Source organism: Phyllobates terribilis, unplaced genomic scaffold, assembly GCF_046119375.1.
Source record: "Phyllobates terribilis strain yellow unplaced genomic scaffold, ASM4611937v1 Scaffold_168__1_contigs__length_4147262, whole genome shotgun sequence".
NCBI lineage: Eukaryota > Metazoa > Chordata > Amphibia > Anura > Dendrobatidae > Phyllobates > Phyllobates terribilis.
Genome location: NW_027362928.1, coordinates 809,603 through 825,602, shown reverse-complemented (window position 1 = coordinate 825,602; position 16,000 = coordinate 809,603). Strand labels below are relative to the sequence as shown.

Sequence of the window (16,000 nt, the reverse complement as noted above, 5' to 3'; positions counted from 1 at the left end):
GTGTGTGTGCAACAATATACTGAAAGGTCAATTATATTGTGCAGCTTATCTCACCACCTGTAGTTATTTAGGTGAAAGCTCCAAAATGCTTGCCTAATATGTCTGTTTATCCAAAAGGAAGTAAAAAGGGAGAGCTAGAAAGATAGCATTGCATCACATTACATGGCAATGCAATGCACAGTTGCTGAAGTTGAACCAAAATGAGCTTGTAATCTGGCTTCTGCAACTTTGAACATGAAAAATCCAATGAGGAGAAGAAAAGCAAAGCCAAAGAGTCCATCCCAAAATCCGACAAACAAGCAAAATGAACAAAAAACATTGAATTCAATTCTTTCTGATTTTAGAAACTGCATTAAAGAAGGGGTGCACCGGTCCTGGAGATACTGCAATACCAGGTCAATGCGTGGAGTGGACAGAGCAAGCTCTTTTTCCATCTCCCTGTTCTAAAAATCCATTTAATATATGGTCCCCAGATAGGGGACGTATCAGATATTAAACTGATAAGAACAGATACTACACTTGATCTTAGCCAAAAGGCCGAGAAGCGATAACCAGAATTGGTTTCAAACTACGGAGCCACCCAAGGATCCTGAAAAGTCCATTTGTGGAGATGAGCTCCTGGACTCCCGTTAAGAAGACATGTTGTCAACCTCTAGATCCCTTACATGCCTGCACTTTTCGGCTTGCTGCTGCTGCAATCCACGCGTTTTAGATCTGCATAACTCCACCTCTTTAAACACAGCACCTTCACCCCGTGCTGTTCCCACCCGCCTCAACACCGTTGGAAGGGAGGAGAACCAATTAAGGCGGGGGGTGGGGTGGAACGAGCAGCTGTCTACCCTTAGCAGGAGGGCTCCTGATTACATACCTCTCCTGCTGCTGCTGCTGCTGGCTGTCCAGCAGCAGACTGAAGGTGGCTGCTGCTGTGCACAGGTATATAAAGGCTCAGAGCCTATTATGACACGCGCAGCCAGCGTTCCATTGCCACATTCCATCTACTGCAGGCAGGATACCTGGCTGGCTGAATGTCGCTGAGAAGCTCACAGAGACCGCCATAAGCAACAGTTTAACAGAATGCCACAGACTAATCAACCAAACTTTTTGGGTTGGGTTCTCTTTTATAGTCTGCAGGCATTAAATGAAAGAAGTCAGTGTTCCAGCAGAGGGAGACAACGTTTCAGAAAAGGCATTGTAGCAAACCAAAAAAGAAATTTTAAGCGCAGCAGAGTAACCAGCGCACATACCTGTTAGCTCAGGTGAGTTTAAAAGGCTGCTGTTGATAACAAGGGCATTTGCTAAATAGATGGTGTGTGTGCAACAATATACTGAAAGGTCAATTATATTGTGCAGCTTATCTCACCACCTGTAGTTATTTAGGTGAAAGCTCCAAAATGCTTGCCTAATATGTCTGTTTATCCAAAAGGAAGTAAAAAGGGAGAGCTAGAAAGATAGCATTGCATCACATTACATGGCAATGCAATGCACAGTTGCTGAAGTTGAACCAAAATGAGCTTGTAATCTGGCTTCTGCAACTTTGAACATGAAAAATCCAATGAGGAGAAGAAAAGCAAAGCTAAAGAGTCCATCCCAAAATCCGACAAACAAGCAAAATGAACAAAAAACATTGAATTCAATTCTTTCTGATTTTAGAAACTGCATTAAAGAAGGGGTGCACCGGTCCTGGAGATACTGCAATACCAGGTCAATGCGTGGAGTGGACAGAGCAAGCTCTTTTTCCATCTCCCTGTTCTAAAAATCCATTTAATATATGGTCCCCAGATAGGGGACGTATCAGATATTAAACTGATAAGAACAGATACTACACTTGATCTTAGCCAAAAGGCCGAGAAGCGATAACCAGAATTGGTTTCAAACTACGGAGCCACCCAAGGATCCTGAAAAGTCCATTTGTGGAGATGAGCTCCTGGACTCCCGTTAAGAAGACATGTTGTCAACCTCTAGATCCCTTACATGCCTGCACTTTTCGGCTTGCTGCTGCTGCAATCCACGCGTTTTAGATCTGCATAACTCCACCTCTTTAAACACAGCACCTTCACCCCCTGCTGTTCCCACCTGCCTCAACACCGTTGGAAGGGAGGAGAACCAATTAAGGCGAGGGGTGGGGTGGAACGAGCAGCTGTCTACCCTTAGCAGGAGGGCTCCTGATTACATACCTCTCCTGCTGCTGCTGCTGCTGGCTGTCCAGCAGCAGACTGAAGGTGGCTGCTGCTGTGCACAGGTATATAAAGGCTCAGAGCCTATTATGACACGCGCAGCCAGCGTTCCATTGCCACATTCCATCTACTGCAGGCAGGATACCTGGCTGGCTGAATGTCGCTGAGAAGCTCACAGAGACCGCCATAAGCAACAGTTTAACAGAATGCCACAGACTAATCAACCAGACTTTTTGGGTTGGGTTCTCTTTTATAGTCTGCAGGCATTAAATGAAAGAAGTCAGTGTTCCAGCAGAGGGAGACAACGTTTCAGAAAAGGCATTGTAGCAAACCAAAAAAGAAATTTTAAGCGCAGCAGAGTAACCAGCGCACATACCTGTTAGCTCAGGTGAGTTTAAAAGGCTGCTGTTGATAACAAGGGCATTTGCTAAATAGATGGTGTGTGTGCAACAATATACTGAAAGGTCAATTATATTGTGCAGCTTATCTCACCACCTGTAGTTATTTAGGTGAAAGCTCCAAAATGCTTGCCTAATATGTCTGTTTATCCAAAAGGAAGTAAAAAGGGAGAGCTAGAAAGATAGCATTGCATCACATTACATGGCAATGCAATGCACAGTTGCTGAAGTTGAACCAAAATGAGCTTGTAATCTGGCTTCTGCAACTTTGAACATGAAAAATCCAATGAGGAGAAGAAAAGCAAAGCCAAAGAGTCCATCCCAAAATCCGACAAACAAGCAAAATGAACAAAAAACATTGAATTCAATTCTTTCTGATTTTAGAAACTGCATTAAAGAAGGGGTGCACCGGTCCTGGAGATACTGCAATACCAGGTCAATGCGTGGAGTGGACAGAGCAAGCTCTTTTTCCATCTCCCTGTTCTAAAAATCCATTTAATATATGGTCCCCAGATAGGGGACGTATCAGATATTAAACTGATAAGAACAGATTTTTTTTTTTTGAAAGCCCGAATTCGTGTACAAAACCCGAGTGCGCTTAAAAAAGTGACAAGTGCCACAAAAAAAGTGCACTAGGATGCTGGTCTTCTTGAAACCCTCTCCAAAAGGAGAAGGGTCCCCCAAACCATTCCCCATCCCTCCGAGCCAAAAGGCCACAGCGAGGAACAGGGACAAAAAGCCACCTCCAGCCGAAGCCAGAGGCGACCCAATCTTACCCCCAGCACCTGCCCGAGTTCTCACCCGAGCAAGGCACTGGGAGCCAAAGACTGTGCTCCCCTCCCGGAAGAGGGGAGCCAACAACGCTCTCCTCCCGAAAGAGGAGAGCCAGGGGGGTTCAGGGGGGAGCGGAACCTGATGGCCACACACTCCCCCCCTAGACCTGCCAAGAGAGGAACCCGTAAGGGAACCGCATCCCGACAAAATCCTAGTAGGACGTGACACACGTGAATAAGTGGACACACAGTGACAAAGAAATTAAATAAATAGTGAAGGTTTCACAGTATAATACTGCCCGGACCTTCGACCGGGAATTGAAAAATTCCCCATCCTAAGGCCAGAAGGCCCGGAATAAGGGTGTGTGCGAAGAAAGAAAATTTGAAGTGCTTGTGCAAATGTGCCATAAACTCAAGTGGGGTTCCCAATCCCAGTGAGTTAAGGCACCCCAGGGTCACCACTCCTGGGGCACTTCACACTTCGGGCTTTCGATCTTCCCCGGCCCAATGGCGTCGATCCTGGGGGGCCATGCTTTCCACCAGATGACTATATTAGCCACCTGGCGTACTAACAAGCGCCTAAACCCCAGTGTGCATAATGTATCAATCTACTAGGGCGGCCAACATCCAAAACCGCCTTTTCGAAAGATACTACACTTGATCTTAGCCAAAAGGCCGAGAAGCGATAACCAGAATTGGTTTCAAACTACGGAGCCACCCAAGGATCCTGAAAAGTCCATTTGTGGAGATGAGCTCCTGGACTCCCGTTAAGAAGACATGTTGTCAACCTCTAGATCCCTTACATGCCTGCACTTTTCGGCTTGCTGCTGCTGCAATCCACGCGTTTTAGATCTGCATAACTCCACCTCTTTAAACACAGCACCTTCACCCCCTGCTGTTCCCACCCGCCTCAACACCGTTGGAAGGGAGGAGAACCAATTAAGGCGGGGGGTGGGGTGGAACAAGCAGCTGTCTACCCTTAGCAGGAGGGCTCCTGATTACATACCTCTCCTGCTGCTGCTGCTGCTGGCTGTCCAGCAGCAGACTGAAGGTGGCTGCTGCTGTGCACAGGTATATAAAGGCTCAGAGCCTATTATGACACGCGCAGCCAGCGTTCCATTGCCACATTCCATCTACTGCAGGCAGGATACCTGGCTGGCTGAATGTCGCTGAGAAGCTCACAGAGACCGCCATAAGCAACAGTTTAACAGAATGCCACAGACTAATCAACCAAACTTTTTGGGTTGGGTTCTCTTTTATAGTCTGCAGGCATTAAATGAAAGAAGTCAGTGTTCCAGCAGAAGGAGACAACGTTTCAGAAAAGGCATTGTAGCAAACCAAAAAAGAAATTTTAAGCGCAGCAGAGTAACCAGCGCACATACCTGTTAGCTCAGGTGAGTTTAAAAGGCTGCTGTTGATAACAAGGGCATTTGCTAAATAGATGGTGTGTGTGCAACAATATACTGAAAGGTCAATTATATTGTGCAGCTTATCTCACCACCTGTAGTTATTTAGGTGAAAGCTCCAAAATGCTTGCCTAATATGTCTGTTTATCCAAAAGGAAGTAAAAAGGGAGAGCTAGAAAGATAGCATTGCATCACATTACATGGCAATGCAATGCACAGTTGCTGAAGTTGAACCAAAATGAGCTTGTAATCTGGCTTCTGCAACTTTGAACATGAAAAATCCAATGAGGAGAAGAAAAGCAAAGCCAAAGAGTCCATCCCAAAATCCGACAAACAAGCAAAATGAACAAAAAACATTGAATTCAATTCTTTCTGATTTTAGAAACTGCATTAAAGAAGGGGTGCACCGGTCCTGGAGATACTGCAATACCAGGTCAATGCGTGGAGTGGACAGAGCAAGCTCTTTTTCCATCTCCCTGTTCTAAAAATCCATTTAATATATGGTCCCCAGATAGGGGACGTATCAGATATTAAACTGATAAGAACAGATACTACACTTGATCTTAGCCAAAAGGCCGAGAAGCGATAACCAGAATTGGTTTCAAACTACGGAGCCACCCAAGGATCCTGAAAAGTCCATTTGTGGAGATGAGCTCCTGGACTCCCGTTAAGAAGACATGTTGTCAACCTCTAGATCCCTTACATGCCTGCACTTTTCGGCTTGCTGCTGCTGCAATCCACGCGTTTTAGATCTGCATAACTCCACCTCTTTAAACACAGCACCTTCACCCCCTGCTGTTCCCACCCGCCTCAACACCGTTGGAAGGGAGGAGAACCAATTAAGGCGGGGGGTGGGGTGGAACGAGCAGCTGTCTACCCTTAGCAGGAGGGCTCCTGATTACATACCTCTCCTGCTGCTGCTGCTGCTGCTGGCTGTCCAGCAGCAGACTGAAGGTGGCTGCTGCTGTGCACAGGTATATAAAGGCTCAGAGCCTATTATGACACGCGCAGCCAGCGTTCCATTGCCACATTCCATCTACTGCAGGCAGGATACCTGGCTGGCTGAATGTCGCTGAGAAGCTCACAGAGACCGCCATAAGCAACAGTTTAACAGAATGCCACAGACTAATCAACCAAACTTTTTGGGTTGGGTTCTCTTTTATAGTCTGCAGGCATTAAATGAAAGAAGTCAGTGTTCCAGCAGAGGGAGACAACGTTTCAGAAAAGGCATTGTAGCAAACCAAAAAAGAAATTTTAAGCGCAGCAGAGTAACCAGCGCACATACCTGTTAGCTCAGGTGAGTTTAAAAGGCTGCTGTTGATAACAAGGGCATTTGCTAAATAGATGGTGTGTGTGCAACAATATACTGAAAGGTCAATTATATTGTGCAGCTTATCTCACCACCTGTAGTTATTTAGGTGAAAGCTCCAAAATGCTTGCCTAATATGTCTGTTTATCCAAAAGGAAGTAAAAAGGGAGAGCTAGAAAGATAGCATTGCATCACATTACATGGCAATGCAATGCACAGTTGCTGAAGTTGAACCAAAATGAGCTTGTAATCTGGCTTCTGCAACTTTGAACATGAAAAATCCAATGAGGAGAAGAAAAGCAAAGCCAAAGAGTCCATCCCAAAATCCGACAAACAAGCAAAATGAACAAAAAACATTGAATTCAATTCTTTCTGATTTTAGAAACTGCATTAAAGAAGGGGTGCACCGGTCCTGGAGATACTGCAATACCAGGTCAATGCGTGGAGTGGACAGAGCAAGCTCTTTTTCCATCTCCCTGTTCTAAAAATCCATTTAATATATGGTCCCCAGATAGGGGACGTATCAGATATTAAACTGATAAGAACAGATACTACACTTGATCTTAGCCAAAAGGCCGAGAAGCGATAACCAGAATTGGTTTCAAACTACGGAGCCACCCAAGGATCCTGAAAAGTCCATTTGTGGAGATGAGCTCCTGGACTCCCGTTAAGAAGACATGTTGTCAACCTCTAGATCCCTTACATGCCTGCACTTTTCGGCTTGCTGCTGCTGCAATCCACGCGTTTTAGATCTGCATAACTCCACCTCTTTAAACACAGCACCTTCACCCCCTGCTGTTCCCACCCGCCTCAACACCGTTGGAAGGGAGGAGAACCAATTAAGGCGGGGGGTGGGGTGGAACGAGCAGCTGTCTACCCTTAGCAGGAGGGCTCCTGATTACATACCTCTCCTGCTGCTGCTGCTGCTGCTGGCTGTCCAGCAGCAGACTGAAGGTGGCTGCTGCTGTGCACAGGTATATAAAGGCTCAGAGCCTATTATGACACGCGCAGCCAGCGTTCCATTGCCACATTCCATCTACTGCAGGCAGGATACCTGGCTGGCTGAATGTCGCTGAGAAGCTCACAGAGACCGCCATAAGCAACAGTTTAACAGAATGCCACAGACTAATCAACCAAACTTTTTGGGTTGGGTTCTCTTTTATAGTCTGCAGGCATTAAATGAAAGAAGTCAGTGTTCCAGCAGAGGGAGACAACGTTTCAGAAAAGGCATTGTAGCAAACCAAAAAAGAAATTTTAAGCGCAGCAGAGTAACCAGCGCACATACCTGTTAGCTCAGGTGAGTTTAAAAGGCTGCTGTTGATAACAAGGGCATTTGCTAAATAGATGGTGTGTGTGCAACAATATACTGAAAGGTCAATTATATTGTGCAGCTTATCTCACCACCTGTAGTTATTTAGGTGAAAGCTCCAAAATGCTTGCCTAATATGTCTGTTTATCCAAAAGGAAGTAAAAAGGGAGAGCTAGAAAGATAGCATTGCATCACATTACATGGCAATGCAATGCACAGTTGCTGAAGTTGAACCAAAATGAGCTTGTAATCTGGCTTCTGCAACTTTGAACATGAAAAATCCAATGAGGAGAAGAAAAGCAAAGCCAAAGAGTCCATCCCAAAATCCGACAAACAAGCAAAATGAACAAAAAACATTGAATTCAATTCTTTCTGATTTTAGAAACTGCATTAAAGAAGGGGTGCACCGGTCCTGGAGATACTGCAATACCAGGTCAATGCGTGGAGTGGACAGAGCAAGCTCTTTTTCCATCTCCCTGTTCTAAAAATCCATTTAATATATGGTCCCCAGATAGGGGACGTATCAGATATTAAACTGATAAGAACAGATACTACACTTGATCTTAGCCAAAAGGCCGAGAAGCGATAACCAGAATTGGTTTCAAACTACGGAGCCACCCAAGGATCCTGAAAAGTCCATTTGTGGAGATGAGCTCCTGGACTCCCGTTAAGAAGACATGTTGTCAACCTCTAGATCCCTTACATGCCTGCACTTTTCGGCTTGCTGCTGCTGCAATCCACGCGTTTTAGATCTGCATAACTCCACCTCTTTAAACACAGCACCTTCACCCCCTGCTGTTCCCACCCGCCTCAACACCGTTGGAAGGGAGGAGAACCAATTAAGGCGGGGGGTGGGGTGGAACGAGCAGCTGTCTACCCTTAGCAGGAGGGCTCCTGATTACATACCTCTCCTGCTGCTGCTGCTGCTGGCTGTCCAGCAGCAGACTGAAGGTGGCTGCTGCTGTGCACAGGTATATAAAGGCTCAGAGCCTATTATGACACGCGCAGCCAGCGTTCCATTGCCACATTCCATCTACTGCAGGCAGGATACCTGGCTGGCTGAATGTCGCTGAGAAGCTCACAGAGACCGCCATAAGCAACAGTTTAACAGAATGCCACAGACTAATCAACCAAACTTTTTGGGTTGGGTTCTCTTTTATAGTCTGCAGGCATTAAATGAAAGAAGTCAGTGTTCCAGCAGAGGGAGACAACGTTTCAGAAAAGGCATTGTAGCAAACCAAAAAAGAAATTTTAAGCGCAGCAGAGTAACCAGCGCACATACCTGTTAGCTCAGGTGAGTTTAAAAGGCTGCTGTTGATAACAAGGGCATTTGCTAAATAGATGGTGTGTGTGCAACAATATACTGAAAGGTCAATTATATTGTGCAGCTTATCTCACCACCTGTAGTTATTTAGGTGAAAGCTCCAAAATGCTTGCCTAATATGTCTGTTTATCCAAAAGGAAGTAAAAAGGGAGAGCTAGAAAGATAGCATTGCATCACATTACATGGCAATGCAATGCACAGTTGCTGAAGTTGAACCAAAATGAGCTTGTAATCTGGCTTCTGCAACTTTGAACATGAAAAATCCAATGAGGAGAAGAAAAGCAAAGCCAAAGAGTCCATCCCAAAATCCGACAAACAAGCAAAATGAACAAAAAACATTGAATTCAATTCTTTCTGATTTTAGAAACTGCATTAAAGAAGGGGTGCACCGGTCCTGGAGATACTGCAATACCAGGTCAATGCGTGGAGTGGACAGAGCAAGCTCTTTTTCCATCTCCCTGTTCTAAAAATCCATTTAATATATGGTCCCCAGATAGGGGACGTATCAGATATTAAACTGATAAGAACAGATACTACACTTGATCTTAGCCAAAAGGCCGAGAAGCGATAACCAGAATTGGTTTCAAACTACGGAGCCACCCAAGGATCCTGAAAAGTCCATTTGTGGAGATGAGCTCCTGGACTCCCGTTAAGAAGACATGTTGTCAACCTCTAGATCCCTTACATGCCTGCACTTTTCGGCTTGCTGCTGCTGCAATCCACGCGTTTTAGATCTGCATAACTCCACCTCTTTAAACACAGCACCTTCACCCCCTGCTGTTCCCACCCGCCTCAACACCGTTGGAAGGGAGGAGAACCAATTAAGGCGGGGGGTGGGGTGGAACGAGCAGCTGTCTACCCTTAGCAGGAGGGCTCCTGATTACATACCTCTCCTGCTGCTGCTGCTGCTGCTGGCTGTCCAGCAGCAGACTGAAGGTGGCTGCTGCTGTGCACAGGTATATAAAGGCTCAGAGCCTATTATGACACGCGCAGCCAGCGTTCCATTGCCACATTCCATCTACTGCAGGCAGGATACCTGGCTGGCTGAATGTCGCTGAGAAGCTCACAGAGACCGCCATAAGCAACAGTTTAACAGAATGCCACAGACTAATCAACCAAACTTTTTGGGTTGGGTTCTCTTTTATAGTCTGCAGGCATTAAATGAAAGAAGTCAGTGTTCCAGCAGAGGGAGACAACGTTTCAGAAAAGGCATTGTAGCAAACCAAAAAAGAAATTTTAAGCGCAGCAGAGTAACCAGCGCACATACCTGTTAGCTCAGGTGAGTTTAAAAGGCTGCTGTTGATAACAAGGGCATTTGCTAAATAGATGGTGTGTGTGCAACAATATACTGAAAGGTCAATTATATTGTGCAGCTTATCTCACCACCTGTAGTTATTTAGGTGAAAGCTCCAAAATGCTTGCCTAATATGTCTGTTTATCCAAAAGGAAGTAAAAAGGGAGAGCTAGAAAGATAGCATTGCATCACATTACATGGCAATGCAATGCACAGTTGCTGAAGTTGAACCAAAATGAGCTTGTAATCTGGCTTCTGCAACTTTGAACATGAAAAATCCAATGAGGAGAAGAAAAGCAAAGCCAAAGAGTCCATCCCAAAATCCGACAAACAAGCAAAATGAACAAAAAACATTGAATTCAATTCTTTCTGATTTTAGAAACTGCATTAAAGAAGGGGTGCACCGGTCCTGGAGATACTGCAATACCAGGTCAATGCGTGGAGTGGACAGAGCAAGCTCTTTTTCCATCTCCCTGTTCTAAAAATCCATTTAATATATGGTCCCCAGATAGGGGACGTATCAGATATTAAACTGATAAGAACAGATACTACACTTGATCTTAGCCAAAAGGCCGAGAAGCGATAACCAGAATTGGTTTCAAACTACGGAGCCACCCAAGGATCCTGAAAAGTCCATTTGTGGAGATGAGCTCCTGGACTCCCGTTAAGAAGACATGTTGTCAACCTCTAGATCCCTTACATGCCTGCACTTTTCGGCTTGCTGCTGCTGCAATCCACGCGTTTTAGATCTGCATAACTCCACCTCTTTAAACACAGCACCTTCACCCCCTGCTGTTCCCACCCGCCTCAACACCGTTGGAAGGGAGGAGAACCAATTAAGGCGGGGGGTGGGGTGGAACGAGCAGCTGTCTACCCTTAGCAGGAGGGCTCCTGATTACATACCTCTCCTGCTGCTGCTGGCTGTCCAGCAGCAGACTGAAGGTGGCTGCTGCTGTGCACAGGTATATAAAGGCTCAGAGCCTATTATGACACGCGCAGCCAGCGTTCCATTGCCACATTCCATCTACTGCAGGCAGGATACCTGGCTGGCTGAATGTCGCTGAGAAGCTCACAGAGACCGCCATAAGCAACAGTTTAACAGAATGCCACAGACTAATCAACCAAACTTTTTGGGTTGGGTTCTCTTTTATAGTCTGCAGGCATTAAATGAAAGAAGTCAGTGTTCCAGCAGAGGGAGACAACGTTTCAGAAAAGGCATTGTAGCAAACCAAAAAAGAAATTTTAAGCGCAGCAGAGTAACCAGCGCACATACCTGTTAGCTCAGGTGAGTTTAAAAGGCTGCTGTTGATAACAAGGGCATTTGCTAAATAGATGGTGTGTGTGCAACAATATACTGAAAGGTCAATTATATTGTGCAGCTTATCTCACCACCTGTAGTTATTTAGGTGAAAGCTCCAAAATGCTTGCCTAATATGTCTGTTTATCCAAAAGGAAGTAAAAAGGGAGAGCTAGAAAGATAGCATTGCATCACATTACATGGCAATGCAATGCACAGTTGCTGAAGTTGAACCAAAATGAGCTTGTAATCTGGCTTCTGCAACTTTGAACATGAAAAATCCAATGAGGAGAAGAAAAGCAAAGCCAAAGAGTCCATCCCAAAATCCGACAAACAAGCAAAATGAACAAAAAACATTGAATTCAATTCTTTCTGATTTTAGAAACTGCATTAAAGAAGGGGTGCACCGGTCCTGGAGATACTGCAATACCAGGTCAATGCGTGGAGTGGACAGAGCAAGCTCTTTTTCCATCTCCCTGTTCTAAAAATCCATTTAATATATGGTCCCCAGATAGGGGACGTATCAGATATTAAACTGATAAGAACAGATACTACACTTGATCTTAGCCAAAAGGCCGAGAAGCGATAACCAGAATTGGTTTCAAACTACGGAGCCACCCAAGGATCCTGAAAAGTCCATTTGTGGAGATGAGCTCCTGGACTCCCGTTAAGAAGACATGTTGTCAACCTCTAGATCCCTTACATGCCTGCACTTTTCGGCTTGTTGCTGCTGCAATCCACGCGTTTTAGATCTGCATAACTCCACCTCTTTAAACACAGCACCTTCACCCCCTGCTGTTCCCACCCGCCTCAACACCGTTGGAAGGGAGGAGAACCAATTAAGGCGGGGGGTGGGGTGGAACGAGCAGCTGTCTACCCTTAGCAGGAGGGCTCCTGATTACATACCTCTCCTGCTGCTGCTGCTGCTGGCTGTCCAGCAGCAGACTGAAGGTGGCTGCTGCTGTGCACAGGTATATAAAGGCTCAGAGCCTATTATGACACGCGCAGCCAGCGTTCCATTGCCACATTCCATCTACTGCAGGCAGGATACCTGGCTGGCTGAATGTCGCTGAGAAGCTCACAGAGACCGCCATAAGTAACAGTTTAACACAATGCCACAGACTAATCAACCAAACTTTTTGGGTTGGGTTCTCTTTTATAGTCTGCAGGCATTAAATGAAAGAAGTCAGTGTTCCAGCAGAGGGAGACAACGTTTCAGAAAAGGCATTGTAGCAAACCAAAAAATAAATTTTAAGCGCAGCAGAGTAACCAGCGCACATACCTGTTAGCTCAGGTGAGTTTAAAAGGCTGCTGTTGATAACAAGGGCATTTGCTAAATAGATGGTGTGTGTGCAACAATATACTGAAAGGTCAATTATATTGTGCAGCTTATCTCACCACCTGTAGTTATTTAGGTGAAAGCTCCAAAATGCTTGCCTAATATGTCTGTTTATCCAAAAGGAAGTAAAAAGGGAGAGCTAGAAAGATAGCATTGCATCACATTACATGGCAATGCAATGCACAGTTGCTGAAGTTGAACCAAAATGAGCTTGTAATCTGGCTTCTGCAACTTTGAACATGAAAAATCCAATGAGGAGAAGAAAAGCAAAGCCAAAGAGTCCATCCCAAAATCCGACAAACAAGCAAAATGAACAAAAAACATTGAATTCAATTCTTTCTGATTTTAGAAACTGCATTAAAGAAGGGGTGCACCGGTCCTGGAGATACTGCAATACCAGGTCAATGCGTGGAGTGGACAGAGCAAGCTCTTTTTCCATCTCCCTGTTCTAAAAATCCATTTAATATATGGTCCCCAGATAGGGGACGTATCAGATATTAAACTGATAAGAACAGATACTACACTTGATCTTAGCCAAAAGGCCGAGAAGCGATAACCAGAATTGGTTTCAAACTACGGAGCCACCCAAGGATCCTGAAAAGTCCATTTGTGGAGATGAGCTCCTGGACTCCCGTTAAGAAGATATGTTGTCAACCTCTAGATCCCTTACATGCCTGCACTTTTCGGCTTGCTGCTGCTGCAATCCACGCGTTTTAGATCTGCATAACTCCACCTCTTTAAACACAGCACCTTCACCCCCTGCTGTTCCCACCCGCCTCAACACCGTTGGAAGGGAGGAGAACCAATTAAGGCGGGGGGTGGGGTGGAACGAGCAGCTGTCTACCCTTAGCAGGAGGGCTCCTGATTACATACCTCTCCTGCTGCTGCTGCTGCTGGCTGTCCAGCAGCAGACTGAAGGTGGCTGCTGCTGTGCACAGGTATATAAAGGCTCAGAGCCTATTATGACACGCGCAGCCAGCGTTCCATTGCCACATTCCATCTACTGCAGGCAGGATACCTGGCTGGCTGAATGTCGCTGAGAAGCTCACAGAGACCGCCATAAGCAACAGTTTAACAGAATGCCACAGACTAATCAACCAAACTTTTTGGGTTGGGTTCTCTTTTATAGTCTGCAGGCATTAAATGAAAGAAGTCAGTGTTCCAGCAGAGGGAGACAACGTTTCAGAAAAGGCATTGTAGCAAACCAAAAAAGAAATTTTAAGCGCAGCAGAGTAACCAGCGCACATACCTGTTAGCTCAGGTGAGTTTAAAAGGCTGCTGTTGATAACAAGGGCATTTGCTAAATAGATGGTGTGTGTGCAACAATATACTGAAAGGTCAATTATATTGTGCAGCTTATCTCACCACCTGTAGTTATTTAGGTGAAAGCTCCAAAATGCTTGCCTAATATGTCTGTTTATCCAAAAGGAAGTAAAAAGGGAGAGCTAGAAAGATAGCATTGCATCACATTACATGGCAATGCAATGCACAGTTGCTGAAGTTGAACCAAAATGAGCTTGTAATCTGGCTTCTGCAACTTTGAACATGAAAAATCCAATGAGGAGAAGAAAAGCAAAGCCAAAGAGTCCATCCCAAAATCCGACAAACAAGCAAAATGAACAAAAAACATTGAATTCAATTCTTTCTGATTTTAGAAACTGCATTAAAGAAGGGGTGCACCGGTCCTGGAGATACTGCAATACCAGGTCAATGCGTGGAGTGGACAGAGCAAGCTCTTTTTCCATCTCCCTGTTCTAAAAATCCATTTAATATATGGTCCCCAGATAGGGGACGTATCAGATATTAAACTGATAAGAACAGATACTACACTTGATCTTAGCCAAAAGGCCGAGAAGCGATAACCAGAATTGGTTTCAAACTACGGAGCCACCCAAGGATCCTGAAAAGTCCATTTGTGGAGATGAGCTCCTGGACTCCCGTTAAGAAGACATGTTGTCAACCTCTAGATCCCTTACATGCCTGCACTTTTCGGCTTGCTGCTGCTGCAATCCACGCGTTTTAGATCTGCATAACTCCACCTCTTTAAACACAGCACCTTCACCCCCTGCTGTTCCCACCCGCCTCAACACCGTTGGAAGGGAGGAGAACCAATTAAGGCGGGGGGTGGGGTGGAACGAGCAGCTGTCTACCCTTAGCAGGAGGGCTCCTGATTACATACCTCTCCTGCTGCTGCTGCTGCTGGCTGTCCAGCAGCAGACTGAAGGTGGCTGCTGCTGTGCACAGGTATATAAAGGCTCAGAGCCTATTATGACACGCGCAGCCAGCGTTCCATTGCCACATTCCATCTACTGCAGGCAGGATACCTGGCTGGCTGAATGTCGCTGAGAAGCTCACAGAGACCGCCATAAGCAACAGTTTAACAGAATGCCACAGACTAATCAACCAAACTTTTTGGGTTGGGTTCTCTTTTATAGTCTGCAGGCATTAAATGAAAGAAGTCAGTGTTCCAGCAGAGGGAGACAACGTTTCAGAAAAGGCATTGTAGCAAACCAAAAAAGAAATTTTAAGCGCAGCAGAGTAACCAGCGCACATACCTGTTAGCTCAGGTGAGTTTAAAAGGCTGCTGTTGATAACAAGGGCATTTGCTAAATATATGGTGTGTGTGCAACAATATACTGAAAGGTCAATTATATTGTGCAGCTTATCTCACCACCTGTAGTTATTTAGGTGAAAGCTCCAAAATGCTTGCCTAATATGTCTGTTTATCCAAAAGGAAGTAAAAAGGGAGAGCTAGAAAGATAGCATTGCATCACATTACATGGCAATGCAATGCACAGTTGCTGAAGTTGAACCAAAATGAGCTTGTAATCTGGCTTCTGCAACTTTGAACATGAAAAATCCAATGAGGAGAAGAAAAGCAAAGCCAAAGAGTCCATCCCAAAATCCGACAAACAAGCAAAATGAACAAAAAACATTGAATTCAATTCTTTCTGATTTTAGAAACTGCATTAAAGAAGGGGTGCACCGGTCCTGGAGATACTGCAATACCAGGTCAATGCGTGGAGTGGACAGAGCAAGCTCTTTTTCCATCTCCCTGTTCTAAAAATCCATTTAATATATGGTCCCCAGATAGGGGACGTATCAGATATTAAACTGATAAGAACAGATACTACACTTGATCTTAGCCAAAAGGCCGAGAAGCGATAACCAGAATTGGTTTCAAACTACGGAGCCACCCAAGGATCCTGAAAAGTCCATTTGTGGAGATGAGCTCCTGGACTCCCGTTAAGAAGACATGTTGTCAACCTCTAGATCCCTTACATGCCTGCACTTTTCGGCTTGCTGCTGCTGCAATCCATGCGTTTTAGATCTGCATAACTCCACCTCTTTAAACACAGCACCTTCACCCCCTGCTG

The 16,000-nt window shown here is 45.2% G+C and overlaps 11 non-coding genes and 2 pseudogenes across 11 annotated transcripts; all 13 read right to left on the bottom strand.

Annotated features, from left to right (window-relative positions):
- Positions 1–358: 358 nt before the first annotated feature.
- LOC141207996 (U2 spliceosomal RNA) lies at positions 359–549 on the bottom strand. The gene has a single exon (XR_012278267.1). It is a non-coding gene; the product is annotated as a U2 spliceosomal RNA (small nuclear RNA).
- Positions 550–1,664: 1,115 nt separating this feature from the next.
- Positions 1,665–1,855, bottom strand: LOC141207995 (U2 spliceosomal RNA). Its single transcript, XR_012278266.1, has one exon. It is a non-coding gene; the product is annotated as a U2 spliceosomal RNA (small nuclear RNA).
- A 1,115-nt stretch (positions 1,856–2,970) lies between these two features.
- Positions 2,971–3,146, bottom strand: LOC141208181 (U2 spliceosomal RNA; annotated as a pseudogene).
- A 794-nt stretch (positions 3,147–3,940) lies between these two features.
- LOC141208211 (U2 spliceosomal RNA) lies at positions 3,941–4,032 on the bottom strand (annotated as a pseudogene).
- Positions 4,033–5,147: 1,115 nt separating this feature from the next.
- LOC141207994 (U2 spliceosomal RNA) lies at positions 5,148–5,338 on the bottom strand. The gene has a single exon (XR_012278265.1). It is a non-coding gene; the product is annotated as a U2 spliceosomal RNA (small nuclear RNA).
- A 1,118-nt stretch (positions 5,339–6,456) lies between these two features.
- On the bottom strand, positions 6,457–6,647 carry LOC141207993 (U2 spliceosomal RNA). Its single transcript, XR_012278264.1, has one exon. It is a non-coding gene; the product is annotated as a U2 spliceosomal RNA (small nuclear RNA).
- A 1,118-nt stretch (positions 6,648–7,765) lies between these two features.
- On the bottom strand, positions 7,766–7,956 carry LOC141207992 (U2 spliceosomal RNA). The gene has a single exon (XR_012278263.1). It is a non-coding gene; the product is annotated as a U2 spliceosomal RNA (small nuclear RNA).
- Positions 7,957–9,071: 1,115 nt separating this feature from the next.
- Positions 9,072–9,262, bottom strand: LOC141207990 (U2 spliceosomal RNA). Its single transcript, XR_012278261.1, has one exon. It is a non-coding gene; the product is annotated as a U2 spliceosomal RNA (small nuclear RNA).
- Positions 9,263–10,380: 1,118 nt separating this feature from the next.
- On the bottom strand, positions 10,381–10,571 carry LOC141207989 (U2 spliceosomal RNA). The gene has a single exon (XR_012278260.1). It is a non-coding gene; the product is annotated as a U2 spliceosomal RNA (small nuclear RNA).
- A 1,109-nt stretch (positions 10,572–11,680) lies between these two features.
- On the bottom strand, positions 11,681–11,871 carry LOC141207988 (U2 spliceosomal RNA). The gene has a single exon (XR_012278259.1). It is a non-coding gene; the product is annotated as a U2 spliceosomal RNA (small nuclear RNA).
- Positions 11,872–12,986: 1,115 nt separating this feature from the next.
- Positions 12,987–13,177, bottom strand: LOC141207987 (U2 spliceosomal RNA). Its single transcript, XR_012278258.1, has one exon. It is a non-coding gene; the product is annotated as a U2 spliceosomal RNA (small nuclear RNA).
- Positions 13,178–14,292: 1,115 nt separating this feature from the next.
- Positions 14,293–14,483, bottom strand: LOC141207985 (U2 spliceosomal RNA). The gene has a single exon (XR_012278257.1). It is a non-coding gene; the product is annotated as a U2 spliceosomal RNA (small nuclear RNA).
- A 1,115-nt stretch (positions 14,484–15,598) lies between these two features.
- LOC141207984 (U2 spliceosomal RNA) lies at positions 15,599–15,789 on the bottom strand. Its single transcript, XR_012278256.1, has one exon. It is a non-coding gene; the product is annotated as a U2 spliceosomal RNA (small nuclear RNA).
- Positions 15,790–16,000: the final 211 nt, after the last annotated feature.